The sequence below is a fragment of the Coenobita brevimanus genome, chromosome 78 (assembly GCF_032717465.1).
Source record: "Coenobita brevimanus isolate Jiangsu-jjx chromosome 78, ASM3271746v2, whole genome shotgun sequence".
Classification (NCBI taxonomy): Eukaryota; Metazoa; Arthropoda; class Malacostraca; order Decapoda; family Coenobitidae; genus Coenobita; species Coenobita brevimanus.
Window position 1 is genome coordinate 4813806 of NC_137031.1, and position 25704 is coordinate 4839509.

Below are 25704 nucleotides of genomic sequence, written 5' to 3' on the forward strand. Positions count from 1 at the left end.
TTAACAAGTCTCTCACACAGAGTGAAGTATAAAGTAGAGTCCCACTAGCTATCTCTGTCTCGCTCTCTCTGTCTCTCTCTCAAGTTGCTAAGCCCTTCTCCCTGCGACCTGTCTGTTCTATCGCAAGCTTCCTTCTGACTTCTCTTTCCTAAATTCTGGTGAAACAGGAGACGTATCACGTGTGTTCCTTGTGATTGGAAAGTTCTAGAAGCCTGTGTGTGAGTATGTGTGTATGTGTGTGTATGGTCAACAAGGCTTTGTTCACCGGTGAATTGCTGACAACTAACTGCATCATCTCCTTACTGGCTGCTTCGTAATCTGTCATCAGCTTTTCCTCAGTGTAACTTGCAAGATCATTTCCCATTCCCAGGCTCGCATAGAGCTGTCTATCTATCTATTTATCTATCTATCTATTATGATTTGTAATTATAATATGGAGTCCTAATATATGCTCGGTCACGCGAAAATGGCGTACCATCGACAGTTAATAGTCACAATATATTAATACATATTATATACACATTATAATGAACTTATAAGCTAATTAAATGAAATACATAATATTGTAAAAGTAACATAATTGTATGAATATTGTATACATATAATATTTATAGTAAATAGTGATTATTCAGCAATATTATTTTTTAAACAAGTTGTTTACATATTTGAATCAATGCATTAAAGTAAATTATTTAACTGTAATACAGTATGTACTTGGGTTATTGTAGTGAAATGCATACATGCAAGAAAAGAAAAAAAAATAGTTTAAAATTATGGTAAGAGTTATTAACATTTCATTTAAAGATAATGGTACCGGTATGCCATACATGGGCCATTCTTCTTTGTATATATATATATATATATATATATATATATATATATATATATATATATATATATATATATATATATATATATATAGACTGTAGCACCAGTCGAGCAGGGCAGTACTCCCGAGGTGGATGGAAAGCTGATGACAGGGAGTGCTGCAGCTCCCGTTTCATCAGCCCTCAGGACTAGTTCCTGACCATCCCCCTTTGCTGAACTTTTTCAGTGTCTCAGTTACACAGAGAGTAGGCCAGCATGCTCTCCAGTACAAATTTCTCTAACTATCTTCACCAAACTACATGCACAGTACACACTACCCTTCCTTTTCAAAAATCAACAAAAATGGCGTCTATTAATCAAGCCTCGGAGTCCCCAGGGGGGGGGGACCATAAATGCCCCCGCCATCTGCCCCTCTCCCGGTGATGACTCGAGGTGCCTGGAACCACTGTCTGACCCTCTTCTTCTTCATTTCTGCAACATTCGCGGCCTTTCATCTAACATTCGCTCTGTTGAGCACCACCTCTCCTCCTCTAAACCTCACCTTCTTTTTCTGACGGAGACTCAGCTGTCTGAGGCAACCGACAGCAAACCCTTTTCTGTATCCTCCTACTTTCTCTATACTCATTTCAAAGCCAAAGGTGGCTGTTGTGTATACATACGCAACGACTTATCTTGCTCTCGTGTTCCTGAACTTGATTCTTCTGAATTCTCCACACTCTGGCTTCGGCTTTCCTGTCATTCTCTGACTAAATATATCTGTGCTGTTTACTTATCCCCTACTTCTACTGACTATCAAAATCTTCGACTATCTTACTTCTACAATGGAACACATTCTGTCCATTTCTTCTTTCTCTGAAATCTCCATTCTTGGAGATTTCAATGTTCACCACCACCTTTGGCTCTCCTCTCCTTTCACGGATCCACCTGGTGAACAAGCCTACATCTTTTCTATCCTTAATGACCTAGAGCAGCTTGTACAGCACCCTACCCGAATCCCTGACCGCCTTGGAGAGAGCTCCAACATACTTGACCTCTTCCTCACAACTAATCCTTCTGCTTACTCTGTTAATCTTTTCTCTCCGTTGGGCTCCTTCGATCACAACCTTATTACCTTAACCTGTCCTATCACTCCGGTACGGCCTGTGGACCCTCCAGGGAAACGTCGTCTGTGGCATTTTGGAGCCGCGAACTGGGAGGCCCTCAGGCAGTACTTCTTTGATTTTCCCTGGAATGATTATTGCTTCCATGGCCGGGAGCCATCTGAGTGTGCCTCGCGCATTACGGAGGTTATTCTCTCGGGCATGGAAGCATACATTCCTTTCTCATATCCTTTGACTAACGCAAGAAAGCCTTGGTTTAATCACGCTTGTTCTAATGCTGTCCGCAACAAGGAGAGGGCCTACAAAAGGTACCAGAGCCAACCCACCCCTGAATCACATCATCTTTACGTTTCTGCCCGGAATCGTGCTAAGTCTGTTCTTCGCTCTACTAAAAATAATTTCATCCATACTAAATGCTCTCAACTCTCCAACTCGAATTCTTCCCGCTTCTTCTGGCACCTTGCCAAAAATCTTTCTAACAACTTTACCTCATCATCCTTCCCTCCTCTTTTCTACTCTGATGGTTCTATAGCTATTTCTTCTACTGATAAAGCAGATCTCTTCGCACAGACTTTCTCCTCCAATTCCACCTTAGACGATTCCGGTGCTGTTCCTCCATCACTTCTCCCCTCTGACTTCCTCATGGCTGACATTAAAATTTCTTCAGTGGATGTATTTTCTGCCATCACTGGCCTCAGTACTAACAAGGCATATGGGCCTGATGGGGTCCCTCCTGTTGTTCTCAAGAACTGTGCTTCTGTGCTTACACCCTGCCTAGGCAAACTCTGTCGCCTTTGTCTGTCAACTTGTACCTTTCCTTCTTGCTGGAAGTTTGCTCTCATTCAGCCAGTCCCAAAGAAGGGTGACCACTCCCAACCCTAAAACTATCGTCCAATTGCTTTAACGTCCTGTATTTCAAAAGTTTTCGAGTCAATTCTTAATAGAAAAATTTTAAGGCATCTTTCCTATCACAACCTTCTTTCCGGTCGTCAGTATGGGTTCCGTCAGGGACGCTCCACTGGCGATCTTCTCACCTACATTTCAGACTCCTGGTCATCCTCCTTTCGGGACTTTGGCGAAAGCTTTGCCATTGCACTTGACATCTCAAAGGCTTTCGATCGAGTCTGGCATAAATCTTTAATTTCCAAACTGCCCTCCTACGGTTTCTATCCTTCTATCTGTGCCTTCATCGCTAGCTTCCTTTCTGGTCGTTCTATAGCCGCTGTTGTAGACGGCCATCGTTCTTCTCCTAGATCTATCAACAGTAGTGTTCCTCAGGGCTCTTTCCTATCACCAACTCTCTTCCTTTTATTCATCAATGATCTTCTAAGCTGTACATCTAACCCTATCCACTCATACGCTGATGACTCCACCCTTCACCTTTCCATTCGGTTCCCGCAACGCCCATCTCAACAGTTACTTCAAGAAACAAGGGATGAGGCTATGGCACACCTAATGTCTGACTTGGCTCGTATCGCTGACTGGGGTAAAAATAATATGGTTGTCTTTAATGCATCTAAGACTCGTTCTTACACCTATCAACCCGACAAAATCTTCCACAGGTATACCCATTAATGTTTAATAATATTCAGCTTAATCCTGCATCATTCTTGAACATGCTTGGGGTTTCATTTACTCAGGACTTATCTTGGAAAGATCATATTACATCTCTTGTAAAATCTGCTTCCAAGAGATTGGGTGTGCTAAGCCGACTCCGCTCTTTCTTTACCCCTGCACAATTGTTGACTCTATACAGAGGTTTTATCCGCCCCTGTGTGGAGTACAACTCTCATGTGTGGGGAGGCTCCCCACATACAGCTCTTCTCAATAGGGTGGAGTCAAAGGCTTTTCGTCTCATTAACTCTCCTCCTCTTACTGACCCCCTTCAACCTCTGTCTCTTCACCGCACTGTTGCATCTTTATCTCTTTTCTATCGCTACTTTAATGGTCACTGCTCCTCTGAACTGTCTGCTTGCATTCCTCCACCTCTACGACGGGCGCGTAGCACCCGTCTGGCAGCAAACTCTCATCCCTTTTCTGTCCAACTCTCTAATGCAAGAGTTAACCGTTACTCCCAGTCTTTCATTTATGCAACAGGTCAGCTCTGGAACTGTCTCCCTCTGTCTGTATTTCCTGCTGCCTATGATCTCCAGTCTTTCAAACGCAGTGTGTCCAGGCATCTCAAAATGATCGGATCTTGAATTTGGCTCTCTATTGTATTTTGTTTTTCTCTTGGAAGGAACTGTTACTGCGGGCCATGGCCTTTGGTTCCTTCTTCCTCGCATAAAAAAAAAAAGTATATATATATATATATATTTATATATTTATATATATATATATTTATATCTATCTATATATATATATATATATATATAATTAATACTATATACAAAATATGTACACTTCATTCAGGGGGGTTAACTTGGATGTTAACTCTCCCCCCACTAAATAATGACTCCAAATTAGCAATTCTTGCATGCATTCTATGCATTGCGAACAGCAGTACTGCAACTACAATGCAGACGATTATAAAGACAGTAGGTGCTGAGCCATAATATGGGTTGAACATACTCAAACTCAAATCTTCCCAGGGCTTCATTGTTTCATTGATCAGCTGCATAGTTTCAAACTTAGGTGAAGTCAACTTAATACTTGTGCTCATGTTTAAGTTCATATCAGGCAGTGGGTGGAAATGTTTGTGTGTATGATTGAGAATGGCGTACCGGTAGTGATTGATGGTGGAATAAGTAGACATGGTTGGTGTAAATACCGCAGAGTAGTCTGGTGCTATGTATAATCCTGATGCTGATGTATGAGATGGTGGTATATCTGGACAGACTATGTAAACTGATGTGTTATGAGGGAAATAAAAAAACTGTGAGTGTCCAATGCGTTGATGGTGTACAAGTTTATCTGGAGCAAAAGTGAAGTTGCAATGATGATGAATATTGTCATTTCTGATGACAGCCATTTCACAAGTGACTGTATCAGTAGGCTGAAACGTGAAAATGTACGCAGGACAAAGATGAACAGCATGTAAGGATGTGCAGCACTTTCGTTCAATCGTTGATTCACTTGCGAAAGTGACAGTGTCCCGTCTCTTGGAGACCATGATGAGTTCGGTGTCTGTGTTGATGTTGATGATGACCAAAGTGTTGTTATTTTTATAGGGGAAGGGTTGTATTTGGTATACTGTGAACAGGTCTTCAGTGATGAATGGTACATGAACTACCACTGATGTTGGTGTTAGTGTTGCTTCTAAATATGGGTAATATTGCATGAATTCCCTACTGCGGAACAACGGCTTCAATTTATGTTTATGTATGCCTTGATTAACTATCTGACATAGCTCATGTACTGGGAGTAAGTCAATTGTGATCTTGCCATCACCAGCATTCGAAATTCCTTGCATAAGTGCCCTGAAACGATCTCTAGTGTTCTCTAATTGTAGTAGAATCGTGTCAATATGTTCTGTGATGATGGAGAAGTGTTGGAAAAGTGTAACGTTTCCCTCCATTTCATTTATTTTATCTATACTCTCGAGAGCTATGTTTTCTGCTTTTTTCAAATTTTTCACAATTGTCTTCATTGCTGAGTTCTGTCCTGTGATGAATTTATCTTGGTATGTTAGTACCTGAGCTATCTTATTAAATTTGTTGTTTATTTCTTTAAGGTCATCCTCTGTAGCCAATCCAAAGATGTTCCCAAGAACTGCGCCACCCAGGTCGAACAAACCGCGCTTTTGGCGAGTACGTGTGATGTTGTTCCTGTCGCTCAGTACCTCCGTTCCATATGATGGGAGATCTTGGATCATGATGAGCATAGGTGACTTCGCCTGTTCTAGTGTCCATTTCGCTAACTTTACCATTTCATTCACTTCCTTGGTGTTATGTGCTTGTGGAACATAATTTCCTATCATGAAGTCCAGAGTTCGCATCGGCGTCGCAAGTCGGTCTAGATAAGTAGGTAATTCATACAAGTAATCTAGACTTATTTCAGTACTCATGACGTCCTTAACGATTGTAGTCGTCGCCGTTGGAGCTATGAGGCATCCTTGTCGTACTATGTGTTGGGGGTCTAAGTGCGCATATCCTCTTGCTATATAGAGGAGAATCCATAGCATAAGTCCCTTCATCGTAACCTACCGAAAAAAAAAATCTATTTATTTCCTAATATGGTCATGCTGTGGTCGATGATAGTGATGATGTGCGTTACGGTTGATTGTTATTTCATTTATAGAAGGAGTTTAAATCGATATTTAATTCTCGTAAATGATGTACTGTAGATCTGATTGGAACAGTTGCACCTATGTTCGATTGTTTGGTATATGACCTTAATTTCTTTTTGTAATCATTGTTGTGTTCTTGCTTGGTTTCTTGAGGTACGTTCGCCTGTCCGGTTGTATCCGAGGTTGAATAATTATGGGATAATTCCCTTGAAACTCGTTTTAAATGGTCAATATGAACTTGTTTCTCCTCGCCACTTGAAAGTGGCTTAATTAAAACTTTGTTTGCTTTTATGTTAATTACTCTGTATGGGCCCTCAGATTTTGGGGATAATTTATTGTCTCTCGTATGAATGACACCGTAAACAATGTCTCCTAAGCTGATAGGTGAATCTTTTGCCTTCTTGTTAAATACCTCCGTCATTTCTTCCTTTGACATCGTTAATTGTTTTTTGACTCTTTTGTGAATGTCCTGGAATTCACATAAACGGAGTTTAGAGTAATCATCGTGATTGTATATAGGCATGCTGTCACCTTCTAGGAGCTCATATGGTAATTTTTTATCTGTGCCATATATAATGAAATGTGGTGTGTCACCGATGGATTTATTTATAGTCCCATTAACTGAGGCTTCTACTCTGGGAATCCAATCATCCCAGCTTGCATAATTTTCACTGAGAATGTGTCGTAGCACATCTAATACTTTTTTATTTTGTCTCTCTACCAACCCATTCGATGCTGGGTGATAGGCAAAAACGTTAACCTTTTTGATGTTGTATTGTTTACATATTTCTTGTAAGATCTCAGAATTAAATTCTCCTCCATTATCACTTATTAGTACCTTTGGGGTAGTAAAGCGACATATTACATTATCTGTTATTGCCTTTGCTACTGTCTCTGCTGTCTTATCTTTAATTGGAGCTAAAATGACATAACGGGAAAAATGAGCCGTTGCTACGAATAAGTATAGGTTATTATTGTATGATAATGGCATCTTGAGTAAATCAACAGCGACAACGTCCCATGGTTGATGTGGTACAGGGTAATTACCCATCGGTGCAGGTGTGATTGGGTATCCTTTGTGTTTCGCACATGATTCGCATTTGTCTATATGGTTGTTTATATCTTTTCGTAATGAAGGCCAGTAATATAACAGCTGGGCTTGGTTGAATGTCTTATCCTTTCCAGGATGTCCTGCATGTGGGCTGTCGTGTATCAATCGTAATACTTGAGGTATCATGTCATTAGGTATTACCAACTAGTTAGTATTTCTTTGGCGTTTTGGTTGTTTAGAGTTAATTTTGTATAATGTATTATTGACCATTGTGAATTGTTCAAGTGGGACATGCAGTTTGGGTAATTGTATGTCATCTCCACTTTCTAACTTGTATATTACTTTAGACCATATTGGGTCAAGTCTTTGTGCCTTTGCGATATCCTCGTGGTTTGGGATATTTCCTTTGAGATCTAACGCCGCGACCTGAATTGTGTTCGGGTTCCTAGATAATGCGTCAACTACTATGTTCATTTTACCTTGTATATAATGAATTTGTACATTGTAGTTTTCAACTGTACATTTCCATCTTGCTCTCCTCCCGGAAAGGAGTTTTTCTTTAAACATACCCACCAGTGGTTTATGGTCGGTGAATAAGTGGATTTCGTAACCATATACCAAATCTCGAAACTTTTGTAATGCAAAAACCACTGCAAGTGCCTCTAAGTCTGTAGTGCAATAATTTTTCTCTGCACCTCTTGTTTGTCTGCTGGCAAATGCAATTGGTTGATTCTTTCCTCTTTTAGCTTCCTGCATCAGTACAGCCCCTAATCCTTTAACTGATGCGTCTGTACAAATAAGAAATGATTTTGTGTAATCTGGATATGCTAAACAAGGTGCATTTGTTAGTTTAATTGGTAGATTGTTAAATGCCCTTTTTTGTTCTTCTTCCCATTGGAATACAGCATCTTTTTTGAGTAGTTGGAATAGAGGAAAGGCTATATGAGAGAACTGTGGTAGGAGTAAGTCAAATTTCCTGAGATGATCCTTAATTTTCTTCGTTGCGATTATAAAATCGTCAAGATAAACAAATATTCCTTGTCCTAAAATTCCGGACAGTACGTAATTCATAAGACGCTGGAATGTGCCTGGGCCTGTCCTCAGTCCCATTGGCATTCTTGTATATTGATAATGGCCTCTGTTTGTTGAAAAGGTAGTGTATTTACGTGACTCCTTAGATACCGGAATCTGATAGTAGCCGTTTAGGAGATCGATGGTCGAGAATATATTATTCTCAGGACCAATACTCTGTAGAACATCGCTTAGCAATGGCATGGGAAATCTGTCTGGGATTGTGTGATTATTTAGTTTACGGTAATCTACTACTGCACGCATTTCTCCATTTCGTTTGGGCACGAAGAATGAGGGGACATTCCACGGGGAGACTGAAGGCTCAATAATTCCAAGTTTTAACATTTCATCGACATAATGATTTGCAAGTGTACATTGGGAGTGTTGTATGCGGTAAGCTGGTACGAAAATTGGTGGTGTTTCTGGGTGCACATTAATCATGTGATTAATCAAGTTAGTACACCCTAATTGTTCTCCGGGCAATGCTACGGTGTCCCTGTGTGTTTCCAGCAGGGTTAACAAATCATTTTCTTCATCAAATTCACCTGAGTGACTAAAATTCTCTTTTATTCTTTCTCTATCCGTAGATTTTATCTCACCTGTTACTCCAGCTATAACTATTTCCTTCACAGGGGCGGGACATTTTTCAATATTAACTATGCAAGTTCCCTTTTTCAACTGAACTTCCCCATTCATGTTATTAATTATGAATATCTGAGTTTGCCCTTCGTCGTTCGTATGACATAATGCATTTTCTACTGACAATCCCTTTACTTTACATAATTCTTCTAAGACAAGAACAGTACTATTCCGTAATTTGTTCTTTATGGTAACCTTCATGTATGAATTAGGTGGTATAACTAAATCATTAGTGAGATGGGCTGGAAAATTGATAAATCGGTACTGTTATCTGGGTCACTAATTCTGGAGGATGGGGTTGGTGGTGGGAGTGGATCTATACACTCATCTGTTTGTGTATGTTTGTTTAAGCCTTTAATATTACCAATTCTTTTTGGCTCTCTTCTACCAATCGGTGAGGGCTCTGAAGTTATTTGCTCTATGAATTCATTATCAAAGTCTATTCCATTAATTTGTGGGAGTATGGTTATGTTCTCAGCTCTCATGGATCTTAAGCCCAGTAACATATGAGCTTTAATTGCTAAGTTTTCAACGATATAGAAAAATGCAGAGAATGGTCTTGTAGTTTCTGTGAAACTGATATTTAATCTTATCATACCCTTCACTGTAATCTCTTGTCCATCTACTGTGTATAAATCTAAATCAGCTTCATCCAGAAAAATTACTTTCCTTTTATTTTTAAGAATTCTATTTAGTTATTCATGTGTTATTAAGTTCACTGGAGAGCCTGTATCTAAAAATAAGGAAACGTTTTGATCCTCACATACAGCTGGTATCAAGATACACTCATTTCCCAACATGCCTCCTATGTGAAGTTTAGCCTTGTTTTTCTTTACGTTTGTTCGTTTTTTGTCATGACTTGGTCTTCCCCCGATTTGAACATAGACACAATTTTTTCTACTGTTTTGCAATCACTGGTCCAGTGCCCTTGGTATCTATGATGCCTACAGTAAGGACCAAATCCTTGTGTCTTTTGTGTGTCCTCTTTTGCCTTGATAAAGCATTCATACCTTGTGTGTCCTGGTTTTGCACAATAATGACATAGAATGGACCTATCCCTAGACTGTGACCTACGATATGATTTCCCATAAGAAGTGTTGTTTATGGCGCGAGACCTGCTCGGGCTGCGCGAAAACTTATGAAACTGCATGTAGGAAGGCGTCTGTGAACGAGGCCTTGTCATGTTTGGTTGTTTGGCCTGCCTGATTTCTGGTCGCGATCGATTTTGTTCTCTGTTTGGGGTCGGTGTAGATGTTTTCACAGCTGATACTGTCTCAGGTACCCTCATTCTACCAGAATGTGCAAGTGTGTCTACCATACCTGCTTTACTGCACTGCATCTCTACCTCGTTCATTAAGTCTAGCAAGCACATTCCTCGGGTGTACGCGACCGTCTTGGCGATCTTAAGGGTCCTATCAGGTAATTTACACAAGGCAGCTACATAACCAATGATGTCCACGACGAGGTCTGGGGACATCTTTCCATCATCTGTTATCCAATTAGAAATTTCCAAAGTAACTAATAATGTTCTCTTGATTGTGGAGACATCAGCAGTTATTTCACTGGGCACATGGTTTGTAGTGTGCTCCCTTACAAGATCTACAATTTTATGTAATTCTGGAATTATACCTGGCAAGAAGTTCATACCTCCAGAAAATTTCTTCTAAAATTCAGTTTTAAATTCATCATATGTCCTAGGACGATGGAGCTTGTCTGAGCGAAGCAAGTTGCTCGCTGGACATCTTTCCTGGCTTATGCAAGATGAAAAAATAGCAATTTTCTCTTGTTCATCTAGTATGTGGCGCTTGATGAACATTTGTTTGCACTGACTGACTAATGAAATGACATCAATGCGATCTTTGTCTGTGCCAGAGAATTTTGGGGCAGTTTTATCCTCGTGATACACAAACACGTGAGGTGTGGTTGTTAGATCAGCGGTATTTGTTTCTTGATTCATTTTTACTGTTTGCTCTGTTAATTCAACTTGGACGTGTTTATCGTTGTGTGAGGGAATGGTGGAATATGTACGAGCGGACCGGTGAACCCTGTTAAGTATATTGGCATACGTGTGCCAGTCAGCGACAAAGTCCGCACTTGCTACGTCAGAGGGGATTTCCCACTCATCATCGGAAACTGCTGTATTTGTTTCTTGATCTTTAGTGTGTGGTGAGGTTTGTACAAGGGGTGGGTTGCCTTGGGGCTCTCTTAATTGTGAGTCTGTTGTGGCAATTTGTGTGTCATCTGGTGTGTTGCCTTGGTGCTCTCTTAATTGTGAGACTGTTGTTGTGGCAAATTGTGTGCCATCTGGTATTAACGTGGGTGGTGGCGAAAATATTCCTGTCATTAAGATATGGTGTTATGAAATACGCCTCTTGTTTATTTATGTCCTAACAAAATAGATGAGTAAATAAGTTGAAATAAATGATAGATAGTGAGTGTATGAGTGTATATATGGAAATAAGTAAAAAAAAAAAGTTGAATATAGCTAATTTTAGCACTGAGAAGAAATGAGTAAGTATAATTATACCCACTTGATACAGATCGTAGAGGTGTGTCGATACAAAAGTCGATCTCGGAAGAAAAATACAGGTTTGATTGAAGATCTCTTGATAATTCTAGTGGTGTGTTGATGGACGATATGACTCAGGAAATTCCATGGCCTGGTGCTTGTGGTGGTTAACAGCTGTCCCAGGCAAACCGCAGCATAGAACATCGAATTTCCAACTTAACTGTGAAAATAAATGAGTATGAGTAGGAGCTATGTGAATAATGAGTAATGAGTAGTGGGTGAGAGGTGCCTGGTGTCAGTCACACGTTGCTTGGCATGGCAGACTCGCGTTGTGATGTCATCTCAGCACATGGTGACGTCGGCTTCCCACACTGGTAGCTGTGGTGAGTGAATGAGTAGCGATGAGTAACTTGAGTGAAGATGAGTGAGTAAGATGAGTTGTGAATATGGACTTGGTATTTGCTTCGTCGTCTTGACCTCTTGACTCCTGTGTCAGCAGTGGAAGTTGGGTGGATGTAGCAGAGAAAGGAGGGTGAGGTCTGGTGGTTATGAGTCATGTCTCACTCTTCGTTTGTTTGTTCCGTTTTTCTTTGTCGATGTTTTCTCGGTCCTTTTCTCTTGTGATTTACTCGTTGTAGGATGAAGACTGCTGCTACTTGTAGGTGCGTGTAGAAGATTATACAGACGACTCGTAGAGTTGTTACTTGTAGTTGATTGTAGATGGTTGTAGTTCGCTGGTTCGTCGTAGAAGTTACAAGATTGTTTGTATCAATATATTGTTAAACTACTTGCAAGGCGTCCTGTGACCTCTTCACCTCTGCATCAGCATGATAATCGGGGAGACAGAGGGGGGGTTAGAGAGAACTGTCAGGAGCTATTTGTGAGTTGTTGGTTGTGAGAGGTATTCTTGTTTTCAATCTTGATATTTTGTAGGAATTCAATGTTGATTCGTAGACGAGGCTCGTATACGTTCGCTGCTACCAAATGTCATAAAAGACTTTGTAGTTACTTGTAGAGAAGTTATATATATTAGACTTGTGGACGAGCGGTTGTTATACTTGAGTAGCTTCGTGAGTAGATAATCTTCTTTCCCTTTTGTCATGTAGTGACAGGAGAGGTAAAGAATAGTATGGGACTATTTTTATTTGTCTTGGAAATATTAACAAGTCTCTCACACAGAGCGAAGTATAAAGTAGAGTCCCGCTAGCTATCTCTCTGTCTCGCTCTCTGTCTCTCTCTCAAGTTGCTAAGCCCTTCTCCCTGCGACCTGTCTGTTCTATCACTAGCTTCCTTCTGACTTCTCTTTCCCAAATTCTGGTAAAACAGGAGACGTATCACGTGTGTTCCTTGTGATTGGAAAGTTCTAGAAGCCTGTGTGTGAGTATGTGTGTATGTGTGTGTATGGTCAACAAGGCTTTGTTCACCGGTGAATTGCTGACAACTAACTGCATCATCTCCTTACTGGCTGCTTTATAATCTGTCGTCAGTTTTTCCTCAGTGTAACTTGCAAGATCATTTCCCATTCCCAGGCTCGCATAGAGCTGTCTATCTATCTATTTATCTATCTATCTATTATGATTTGTAATTATAATATGGAGTCCTAATATTCCCAGGCGGTCACCCATCCAAGTATTAACCAGACCCAACGTTGCTTAACTTCGCTGATCGGACGGGAAGCGGTGTACTCAACGTGGTATGGCCGTTGGCATATATATATATAAAATGAACATGCGGCACTGTTCGTACATAAGTTCAGAGGCATTTCCAAGACAAGTATCACAAAACCAATTAGCTAATAATGAAAAATTATATGTTATCCTTTACAGCAGTAAGAATCTGTCATATTTACCCTCTCGTGCACGCATAAGTTTCAGTAAGTTTCACAGCACATGATTTTACTCGACTGGCCACCCGGCCAGCTCGCCCACGCACTGCTGAAAACACGTATTCTTGCCTTATTGTCGCTACTCAAACCTCAGTATACTGCCATGAAACCTATATCATCTTATTCGTCGATGTTTGTTCTAGCTGGTAAGCACAAAAAAATAAATAATTAAAACTACATTAGGCGGCAGTGAATAAACATTTTGCAACGCCATTCTCACTTCCCAACATCACCATTCGAATGCTTTCCATCATACAGAAAAATGTTATTAGAGATTTTGATAGGGAATTTCATCAGTTTTCAACTGAAAAATATCCGGTTGTGATACGATTTGCAGTTTTCGAGAAAATAGCCAAAAACTGAAAGCCATAAAATAAATGATTTTTGTACAGGCAGCTCTACCACAAAACTTTTCTTATACACCTTATTTTTTTATTTCTTAATGTTGTGTAGAAATTCATGAACTTTCTCATGGTAACCACCGTTTTTTGATAGGCCTCATAGATTCCGAGAATTTCACAAAAAACGACTGGGTACTCACGCCCATGCGGCACTTTTGTCATGCACACACAGCAAACGCTATATTCCCGTCTAGGTAACAACGACTTTTTATCATACATATTACATTGTTATGTACTGTACATATGTAGAATTTACTGCTCTTTATCATTGTTCTTACAGGAAATCGATACGTCCAATAATTTTCGAGTAATTGGCCGACAAAGTGAGATTACTCCTCCAAGCCCTTGTTACTTTTACCGCAAGCGAGAAAAAAAAAACACTCTCTTTCCCCACCTCTTCCTACAAAATATGCTCCCAAAGGCTTATATTTTGGTAATGAACATACATATAATTCACTGATCTTTATCATGGTTCTTACAGGAAGTTGATACATACAATAGTTTTCAAGTAATAGGACGTCAAAGCTAGATTACTCTTCAGATCGCTACCTAGTTTTACTTAAGCGGGAAAATAAAAACACTGTCTTCCCCCCCCCTTTTGCCTGAAGACTATGCTCCCAAAGCCTTTCTTCTTCTTTTTTTTTTTTTTTATGTACAGACTGTAAAATCTTCAAGGATTGTTTTATAACCTACTAGACATGAACACTACTTTCTTCTAGTTACTGCTAATGAAGCTGTACTTTCTGTCATATGTGTAATATATAGAAGAAAATGGTTATGTGTGTGAAAAATCTAGGGGTATTGATCATAGGTCAATATAGAAATCAACAAAATTTGGAAAACTCACTTCCTCCAGGAGTGTTGAGCTGCAGACCTTGTGGGATTTGAAGGTGAGGAGTTATGTAGTGTGTGTGTGTGTGTGTATGTGTGTGTGTGTGTATGTTCCACTAGGGAATACTTTGCTTGGTATGGTGCCGTTCGAAGCATTCACCCACGCAAAGCAGCGCATAACAAACAGGGCACATGTGACATGTGACTCTCTTTACCTTCGCCAGGGCACACAGGGAGCACTGGAGCCTCCTCCGGTTGGGGATCCTCTCCCAGTGTGTGATCCAGCTGCACTCTGTTGTTGATGACTCTCCGATGCTTAGTTGGATGTCCTCCTAGTCTTCCCCAGTCCTGTCGCCCTGGAGGTGCAGTTGCAGGGCCGGGCATGGCAGTGGCAGCAGGTTCTCCCGACAGACCAGAAACTACTGCAGATGGTCGTCTCGGCACCCGTTCTGGTCCTGCAGGCGATGGTGGGATTGGCTCCTGTGCTGATCCTTCTCTTTGAGATGGTGGTGTTGGCATCTGTTCTGGTGCTGGTCCAGGAGACGGTTCTGGCCCAGCAGACGATGGTGCTGGCACCTGTGCTGGTGCTGCTGCAGGTCCTGCTGGCCATCGGGTTGGAAGGTCAGGGGCATGGTGGATGACGTGCCCTGATGTGGGCCACTCTGCTTCATCAAAGTGGAGGAGCTTGTCAACTATCTCCTCGACAAATTCCAGCAGACTGACTGACCCACGTGAGCCTTCTTGTACAGAGTGAACACGTTGAAAACGGCCATCTGGATGAAATAAAAGGCGATCTTCTTGGTCCATTTCACGGTTTGCTGCTGGATGGGATAATACTGGACCATCTTCTCGAAGTGGTCCACCCCACCCATGTTTCAATTGTTGTCCTCCACCACAATGGGCTTGCCCATGGTCTTCTAGACATAGGTTGTCCTCATGTCAGGACCCCTGGTCTTCCCTCGAACCTGCTTCTGGACAGTGCTTGTGCTGTGGAAGGTGGAGACCATGTTGACAATGTGCTTGTCCTTCCACAGCAACACCATCATGTTGACCTTGTGCATTGCTGCCATGCCCCCCTCTGGCAGGTTCTTGGTCCTGGCAATGTCCTGCAGCCGCTTTGGTGCTCCTCTTGCCAGGTGTAGGGTCCCACACACATCGGTTCCTGCACTGAAGAGGTGTTCACACAGGGATACAGAATTATAATAGTTGTCCATGTAAACTTTGTATCCCTGATCTTTTAGCGGTTCTATGAGGCTCCAAATGGTGGTCTCCAGCACCTCCTTCTGCCCCACATACACCTCAAAGTTCCAGATGAACCCCGAGGAAGCCTCAGCCAGGATATAAAACTTGATGGAGTACTTTGAGGGCTTCATGGGGTTGCAGACGTGGAAGCTGAGGCACCCCTTCCACACCAGCGAGCCCTTGTCCAGGCTGAGGTGCTACTCGGGTAGGTATGTGTCCTGGAACTGTTGAAGGAGGTACTCCATCACCGTGCAAACCCTGATGAGCCGATCGTGATTGTCCTGGGGTATAGCAAGTGAGTTGAAGGTGTGGAAGTGGTCCAGGATAGCCCTGAAATGCCTCTCACTCATCACTCGCTGGAAAAAGGGGTAATTATGGATACAGGATCTCCTCCAGTAGTGCCTGATGGTCGGCAAATTGACCACCCCCCTGAAGAAGTAGAGCCCCAGGAACCCTTTTTTTTTTTTTTTTAATGTGAGGAAGAAGGAACCAAAGGCCATGAGCCCGCAGTGGTGGCAGTGAGTCGGCCTACTGACATCCTCCTGCCTCCTCGGCCTCCCCTTGGCCACCCCCCATAGCCGGGCCATGGACCACGCCAGCCTTGTCGAGGTGGTGAAGGCTCTGACAATGACAGTGACAAGGCTGCCTCATCCTGCTGCAAAAAGTGGGGGGGTATGAATGCTGTCGGAGACAACGCCCTTGTCGGCTGGGCAGGGGACAACGACACAGTCACATCCTTCACCAGTTGCACTGCAGACACTGCACTGCATGCAGGTACTAGTGTCATGTAACTAGGCCCTGCTACCGGTGACATGGGCTCGGCCAAGGGGGAACTCGAGGCTAGAAGTGAGAGACCGTGATGGCTGCTGAAGCGAGAGGTCTGAGCAAATGCGATGCCTGTCATCCAAGTGAAAACGATGGCTGGGCTGATGGTCCCAAGACTGGTGGTGGATTCTGCTCCCTTGGTGGTAGGGGTCAGGGCAAAGCCTCCCAATGGGAATGGCGCGGGACATCATCCCAGACCTCCCCTTTTGAAGCATCGCTCAGCTGCTCCTCCTCGAAGAGAACCTTCTGCCACCTCTCAGAAGACAAACCCTTCTTCTCCATTGTGGCAAGCACTGACACACAGAAAGTCCAATATGAGCTTTAGGTTCGCAGCTGAAAAACAAGAGATATTTTTCACTGTCATGCAACACCTTCCATTGAGAGTAGCACTACACAAGTGATGTTATATCTTTTCATACGACCAATCGTTGCACCATTTATGAACAGTTCACATATACGATAACTTTTCAGTGTCTTTGCACAGTGTAATACCTGTCCACTGTCGTCCATGGGTGTGTGCCACACACAAACACACACACACACACACACACATATATATATATATATATATATATATATATATATATATATATATATATATATATATATTGTTACATAGCCTATGATTTCATCATCCTTTGTGTAATTTGAACGCACAGTTTGCTGCATGTTTGATCACGAGCGTGTTCTGCCTCAGTTCCCCCCTTCTACCGTTATAGTAGAGTAAGTCGTCATTTCTGTTGTTGAGTGCGGGATTGTCAACTCTTTGTCCCCATGGCTTCATTTGCGCGTCCTTCTTACAAGTTGTATCAAGCTCTGCTGGCCCCTATATAATGAGCTCAGTCTCTGCATCATTGCCACTTAGATCTGCTCCTCATTTTGTTCACATCTCTGTCCTCCCCTGTACTGATATTATTATTGTGAGTATTCAAGAAATCTCGAAACATCTAGCAGCTGTGTGTAATTTGAGTATAACTGTTGTATTTTTTCTTGTACTGTGTAGCATGAGGTTAATTCTTGGGCCTAGTAAGGTTTTTGTAATTTATGTAAGGTTCTTGTCAGCCATCATTAATAATATTTTGAATCTGTAATAATATATCTGGCATTCACTGAGTACTATCTGGTATCTCATTTTAACAGGGCTGACTTAGATAAATTTACTCTCGCTAATTTCGTGTTAACAGAGGCTATTGCAGTTAACCATATATTTAACCTGTTTATTTGCCATTACATTATCCTTATGAGTCCTGAATGTTTTGTTGTTAGTTTGAGCATTAAACTTTAACTTGTAATTTTACCTAACTCTTTTGTTTTGAACCTGGAACTTTACGGGACAGTAGTGACTCTTAGTATTCTCACTTAAAGTGTATGTTATCTTTCTCTGTTCCGTAACATAAATTTGGCGACCTCTTATCAGGATATTCAGGATATTATCATAAGGATATTGCTCGATATTTTGTGACTATTACTTATTCATGATGTCTACTATTACTACACTTGATGAAGCCAAAGATTTTTTGTCAAATGTGCAAACAGTGTGTGATGTGGAAAACAGAACAAAGAATGAACTTAAGCTTGTTGCTCAACAATTGGGAATTGCTGTTCGCTCTCATCATTCTAAAGATCAAATTGTTGACATGATTAATGAAAGCTTGTTTAATGTAACTCCTCCAAATGAGCAAACGCAGATTGAATTAGCTAAGTTACAGCTAGCCCTGCAGGAGGCTCAGGCTAAGGAGGCTGAATTTCAAGCACCTTCTAAGGAGGCTGAGGCACAAGTTGAACTTGCTAGGATTCAGGCAGACCTTGAGTATCGCATGAACCAAGGTGGAACTGGATCATCTAGCTCTGATGATTTTGATGTGGCTAAGAATGTTAAACTTGTCCCTCCTTTTAATGAATCTGATTTAACAAAGTATTTTCAGTTGTTTGAGAGGGTAGCTACAGGTTTTAATTGGCCCAAACAGAATTGGCCAGTACTCCTTCAAACTGTTCTCACCGGTAAAGCTCAAGTAATTTATGCATCTTTGCCTCAGGATCAATCTGATAATTATGATGTAGTTAAGAGCTTGATTCTTAAGGCCTATGAGCTTGTTCCTGAAGCCTATAGAGTAAAATTTAGGACAACTTACAAGCAAGATAAGCAATCCCATGTTGAGTATGCAAAAATCAAAGAAGATCTGTTAGAGCAGTGGTTAAATTCTAAGAATGTGGATTCTGATTTTGACAAATTTAAGCAGATGATTTTGCTGGAGGACTTCAAAAGGTGTATTAGTAAAGATGTAAGCCTATATCTTGATGAGAAAAGAATAGATAATTTGTCTGATGCTGCAGTTTTAGCTGATGAGTATGTTCTCACTCACAAGAGATATTCTAGAGAAAAAGGGAAAGCTGAGAGTAAGTACGTTGCCTCTACTCAGAGTACAGGTAACAGGAAAGAGAATAAAGATGATGTTTCTCAGGAAGTAAATACCAGCTTCACCTCTAGATTTCAGAAAAGTAAATGTACTTATTGTAGTAAGCTTGGTCATACTACGGAGAAATGTTTCAGGAGACAGCGTGATGTGAACAAAAAGGAGTCTTTAAATATTCAGTCAATTGGTCTAGTGTTCACTCTTGAGAGTTCCCAGAATTCTTTAACTGAGTTAACTGAACCTGCTTTGAGGGATAACTTAAATTCTCATGATGGAGCTCCTCTTTTGAGCAGTAACGTGGGTGACACTCTCAAGAGTTCATGTGCTAATTTAATGTCTGATGGTTTTGTCAGTCCTCTGGACAGTAATGACAGGAAATCAGTTAAAATATATCGTGATACAGGTGCTTGCCAATCCCTTATGCTGACCAGTGTTCTAGGCTCTAATGTTAATTCCTCTGATGAAACTGTAATCTTACAAGGTGTAGGGAATAATTACTTCTCTGTCCCTCTGTGCAGAGTGAATTTAGAGTCTGGTTTTGTTAATGGTTCCGTTATGGTTGGGTTGGTTGAGACACTCCCAATGTCAGGTGTAACTTTCTTACTTGGAAATGATATTGGTGGAAGTCAAGTGTGTCCAGCTCCTCAGTTGTCTAGTGAGCCAGTGGCTGTGTCCCAGGATTGTGATGTCCCTGATGTGTTCCCTGCATGTGCTGTCACTAGGGCTAAGTCTAAAGTTACTGGTGATTTAGAGGATAATGATGATGATGATGTTATCCTAGCTGACACTTTTCTTGTTAATTTGGACCACTCACAAGATGAGGCAGTACCCCGTAGTGTTGATAATTTGTCTCGTCAAGAGTTGGTTGAGTTGCAGGTTGCTGACCCTGAGTTGAAAGGTCTAGCTAACTCTGCTTACAGTGAAGAAGAGTCAGCCGGTGCTTCTACTTGTTATTATGTAAAGTCAGGAGTACTTATGAGGAAGTGGAGACCCCCAACAGCATCAGCCAACTGTGAATGGGAGGTTGTACATCAAGTTGTCATCCCTCGTGTTTGTAGGCAGGATATCATTCGAGTGGCTCATGATTCCAGTTTGGCAGGACACCTTGGAGTGAGGAAGACTGTGGCACGCATTTTGAAACACTTCTACTGGCCAGGTATCTTCAGGGATGTTTCCTGGTATTGTAAGTCTTGTCACACCTGTCAAGTTGTGGGGAAGTGTAATCAGACTGAAAAGGTTGCACCTCTAGTTCCCATTCCTCCTTTTGAGGCGCCTTTCACCCGTGTGTTGGTGGATATTGTGGGCCCTCTTCCTAAGACTTCTTCAGGATTTTCTTATGTGTTGACCCTTATTGATATGGCTACTCGTTATCCTGAAGCCATTCCACTTAGAAATATCTCAGCAAAGAACGTGGTTAACCCCTTAACCGCGGGGCGTCACTTTCGTGACGCTTGGGAGCAAGGGATCATACCGCGGGGCGTCGCTTTTGTGATTCTGTGTTATTTTGAATTCACCCGGGCTTTCAAGTGGGGGCTTGTATCATCTATCAGTACTGACAATGTCCAACACTAGTCAGCACTCCTAATCTCATCTGTACTCCCATCCATTGTTGACAATTTAGCCATTTCTCCCCGTTCTTGACTCCCCTCCCTACCCCCCCTCCATTACCCTATGCTCTCGCCTTCCCGGCCATGCTACGCTAAGTAAATCTTCCCTGGAATTTTTCACTGATTTCATCCATTGAAATAAGCCCTATGACGTATTCTTATACCAAATAATATATACAAGAAAGAAATCAGGTAAGTGAGAGTGCCATACACCTGGAATTGGCTAATTATCACCTGACAACACCTCACGTGCACTCGTTCGCTAATTTTCGCTGTTTTTTTCCCCTTGAAATATGCTGTATAATCTATTTTCGTAATAAATATACATGTAAGGAGAGAAGGGAGAACCCTAAGTGATATTTACATTCACCTGGAACCACCTAATTTATAATGTATTGTCTAGATTTCCTGCCAATCATATCAGTGCTACACAAAGCTGTTTCAAGATTTAACATTGGTAGCTCTGATTATATATCTCCTAAGTAGGCCTCTAATCTATTTTCGTAATAAATATAAATGTAAGGAGGGAAGGGAGAATATTTACATTCACCTGGAACTACCAAATTTATAATGTATTGTCTAGATTTCCTGCCAATCATATCAGTGCTAGACTTAGCTGTTTCAAGAAGTAATATTGGTAACTCTGAATAACCCCTAAAGCAGGCCTCTAGGCTGCCCCTGCGTTATCAGTGTAGTCTCATCTTCCGAAGTGAGAGGACGTATGTTTCAACTTGCTGACTTCAAGGCCTTTTTTCACCCCCATGCAAATGGTTCTGTGACCTTTACCCCTACTAAACCTCGTGTGGAAAGAGGTAAAGGGCTGACAATTGATAAAAGAGTGACTACGATCTTTCTATTGAGTAAAACAGTGCAAGTGGAATTGTAAATAATGTGTAAATAATGTGTAAACAGCAAGTGAAAGTAATGAATGTAAATATACGTGAACAATGGAAAATAGTTTTATAAGTTATTTCAAGTGACAGTGCACAACACAGTGTAAATAAAATAGAAATGTAAATAACGTAAATAAAATAGAGAACGTAAATAGAAATGTAAATGAGTAGTATTATAAGAATACGAGTATATACTAGGAGTAATGAAAGTGAAAGTTTCACTCTAGCATGTCTGAATGCTATGAGTTATGAGAGTGAAGATGAAAGTGACATTCACTCTCAATGCCAGTATACAAGATGAGAAAGTGAATGCTACGTATTTTACTGAAAGAAATTGAATCCCTACAATGACAATAAACTAATACTACTGAAGGAAACTTATGGATAAAGACTGTAGATATATATAAGTGTTATATAGTAATAGAAATATAAAGTGTGAGGGGTTTTATGAATAATAAATGACAGACTACCATGAGCGAACTAGTGCCAGTGCGACGATCAGACGCGCTCGTAATTTCCATTGCTTTCACAATGGGTTTTTTTTTTTAGTATGGATCTCAAACTACTTGGAAATTGTAGAATAGTGTTTATAGTGTTTGTATCTGGCTGTGGTAATCATATTACGGGTTGTCGGGAAGTGTAAAGTGGAGACTTCGTTACCCAACTTCAGAGGTCTCCACAAGTCCTACGGTAACCGACGAAGGCTCAACAATCATTCCAGAAGAAAGCTGAAGGTATGTGCCATAAGCATATGTAATTTTATTATTCTAGGACTAATAACTGATTTTTGGCAAATATTTTTTGAGAGTCTGTCGGAGCCCAAATAACCCCGCGGCACACGCAAGTTATTGGTAAACAAGCCCGCGGTGTTTAAGGAAATGCTGGGGTTCTTCACCAAGTTTGGTCTGCCCAAGGAGGTACAGTCAGACCGGGGAAGTAATTTCATGTCAAATGTTTTCAAGCAGTCTCTGAAAGAGTTGGGCATCACCCAGATCACGTCTTCAGCTTACCATCCCCAGACCCAGGGAGCGTTGGAGAGATATCATCAAACACTCAAATCGATGCTCAAGAAATACTGTTTGGAACATCAGAAAGACTGGGATAAAGGTCTTCCATTTGTTGTATTTGCCGCAGGAGAATCTCCAAATGAATCATTGGGCTTCTCACCTTTTGAACTACTGTTTGGCCATGAAGTAAGAGGACCCCTTAAGTTACTCAAGGAATGCTGGCTGTCGGAGGAAGATGACGTCAACCTGCTGGAGTATGTGATGAAGTTCAAAGAACGGCTGTCCACTGCTTTACAACTGGCGAGAGAGAATTTAGGAGCTGCTCAGGAGAAGATGAAGACTTGGTATGATAAGAAGTCCAGGTTACGCCACTTTCAGCCAGGAGATCAGGTTTTGATTCTGCTACCAGTTCATGGGCAACCTCTTCAAGCCAAGTTTAGTGGTCCTTATTTCGTGGAGAAGAAACTCAGTGATGTCAACTATGTCATCGCCACACCAGATCGTGGAAAGAACAAGCAACTATGTCACATCAACATGCTAAAGTTATATCACAGGCGGGACGAAAATAATCCAGTCTGCACTGTAGCTGTTCCACCCGAGTCTGCAAGTGAAGCTCTCCCATGCAGTATGAGCCTGAGTGATAGTTTGGGGAAGAATCCTGATATCATGAATGATCTCCAGACTATGCTTTCTCATCTACCTCCCGAGGAAGGGCAGGAGTTTTCGGCATTACTGTGGGAGTGCCCGCAGGTGTTCCGTGCCACTCCAGGAAGAGCCACTGTGTTGATGCGTGATGTCGATGTTGGAGACGCGAAGCCAATTGGATTGCCTCCTTGCCGTGTGAGCCCAGTGAAAGTTCCTCTCGTCCAGAAGGAGCTTGGCTGCCTGTTGGACAACAGGATGATTGAGCCCTGTCAGAGCGAGTGGAGTTCTCCTGTCACTCTGGTCCCTAAGCCAGGTGGGTCACAGAGGCTTTGCATCGATTGCAGACGTGTTGGTCAGATAACTGAAACATACACCTACCCTCTCCCTGGTGTGGAAGATTGCATAGACAAGATCGGAAAGGCTAGGTACATAAGTAAGTTTGATTTGTTAAAGGGATACTGGCAAGTACCTATGACTGAACGTGCTAGGGAGATCTCATGTTTTGTAACATTAGGAAAGACTTTTGCATGTTCTGTAATGCCATATACAGATTGTTTTAGAGTAATAAGAAATTTCCTTTGTAAATTTCTTTTTTCTTTGTGGGGAGGTGTTACATAGCCTATGATTTCATCATCCTTTGTGTAATTTTAACGCACAGTATGCTGCATGTTTGATCACGAGCGTTTTCTGCCTCAGTTCCCCCCTTCTACCGTTATAGTAGAGTAAGTCGTCATTTCTGTTGTTGAGTGTGGGATTGTCAACTCTTTGTCCCCATGGCTTCATTTGCGCATCCTTACAAGTTGTATCAAGCTCTGCTGGCCCCTATATAATGAGCTCAGTCTCTGCATCATTGCCACTTAGATCTGCTCCTCATTTTGTTCACATCTCTGTCCTCCCCTGTACTGATATTATTATTGTGAGTGCTCAAGAAATCTCCAAACATCTAGCAGCTGTGTGTAATTTGAGTATAACTGTTGTATTTTTTCTTGTACTGTGTAGCATGAGGTTAATTCTTGGGCCTAGTAAGGTTTTTGTAATTTATGTAAGGTTCTTGTCAGCCATCATTAATAATATTTTGAATCTGTAATAATATATCTGGCATTCACTGAGTACTATCTGGTATCTCATTTTAACAGGGCTGACTTTGATAAATTTACTCTCGCTAATTTCGTGTTAACAGAGGCTATTGCAGTTAACCATATATTTAACCTGTTTATTTGCCATTACATTATCCTTATGAGTCCTGAATGTTTTGTTGTTAGTTTGAGCATTAAACTTTAACTTGAAATTTTACCTAACTCTTTTGTTTTGAACCTGGAACTTTACGGGACAGTAGTGACTCTTAGTATTCTCACTTAATGTGTACATTATCTTTCTCTGTTCCGTAACAATATATATTCCTTCTTTCCCCAAGGTTTCCCCAACACATGATACTATCTCTTTACGAGCACTTATGACATATTATATCACAAAAATTATCATAAATAATCAACAATTGTCTTAGCAAGGTACGGTACCTGTCCACTGACGTCCATCATTGCCCAGCGTCCTTACGTCACCTGCACACCAGCCACTAACGTATCGCTGACGTATGCTACACACCCACAATGAACACTCGTGACACATATCACAAACATTTTATATAAATCATAAATAATCAACAGATGTCTTAGCAAATTACAGTACCTGTTCAATTACGCACAAGGGTGCTAAGCGTCCTTATGTCCCCACACACCTGCCGCTAAGGTATCACTTACCTACACTACGCATCCACAGAGTTCCTTCACGGACATTTGCTGCACATTGCACGTTCATTGTACATAAAGTTTAAGTTTTCACTAAATGTCCTCGCAATTTACAATACCTATTCAATGACGTCCATGGTTCCTAGGCCTCCTTACATCCCCACACACCTGCTGCTAAGGTATCGCTAACCTACTGTATGCTACTCACCCACAATATCCCACAATCATCAGTCGCTGCACATTTCACGTTCATTGTACATAAAGTATAAGTTCTCACTAAATGTCTTAGCAAGTTACAGGACCTGTTCAATGATGTCCGTGGTTCCTAGGCGTCCTTACGTCCCTGCACACCCGCCGCTAAGGTATCGCTAACCTATGCTATGCACCCACAGTATTCCTTCACGGAAACTCGCTGCACATTTCACGTTCATTGTACATAAAGTATAAGTTTTCACTATATGTCTTAGCAAATTACAGTATTTGTTCAATGACGTCCATGGTTCCTACAGTAGGCGTCCTTACGTCCCCGCACACCTACCACTAAGGTATCGCCAACCTGCGCTATGCACCCACAGAATTCCTTCATGGACACTCGCTGCACATTTCACGTTCATTGTACAGAAAGTATAAGTTCTCACTAAATGTCTTAGCAAGTTACAGTACCTGTTCAATGACATCTGTCATTGCACGGCATCCTTACATCCCCGCACACCTGCTGCTAAGGTATCGCTGACCTATGCTATGCACCTACAATATCCCACAACGAATACACGCTGCACATTT

The 25704-nt window shown here is 41.4% G+C and overlaps 1 protein-coding gene and 1 pseudogene across 1 annotated transcript in view; both read right to left on the reverse strand.

Annotated features, from left to right (window-relative positions):
• Positions 1-25704, reverse strand: part of LOC145408644 (organic cation transporter protein-like) — a 108066-nt gene that overhangs the window by 52148 nt on the left and 30214 nt on the right. The gene's annotated exons all lie outside the window — the stretch shown is intronic.
• LOC145408909 (5S ribosomal RNA) lies at positions 13014-13133 on the reverse strand (annotated as a pseudogene).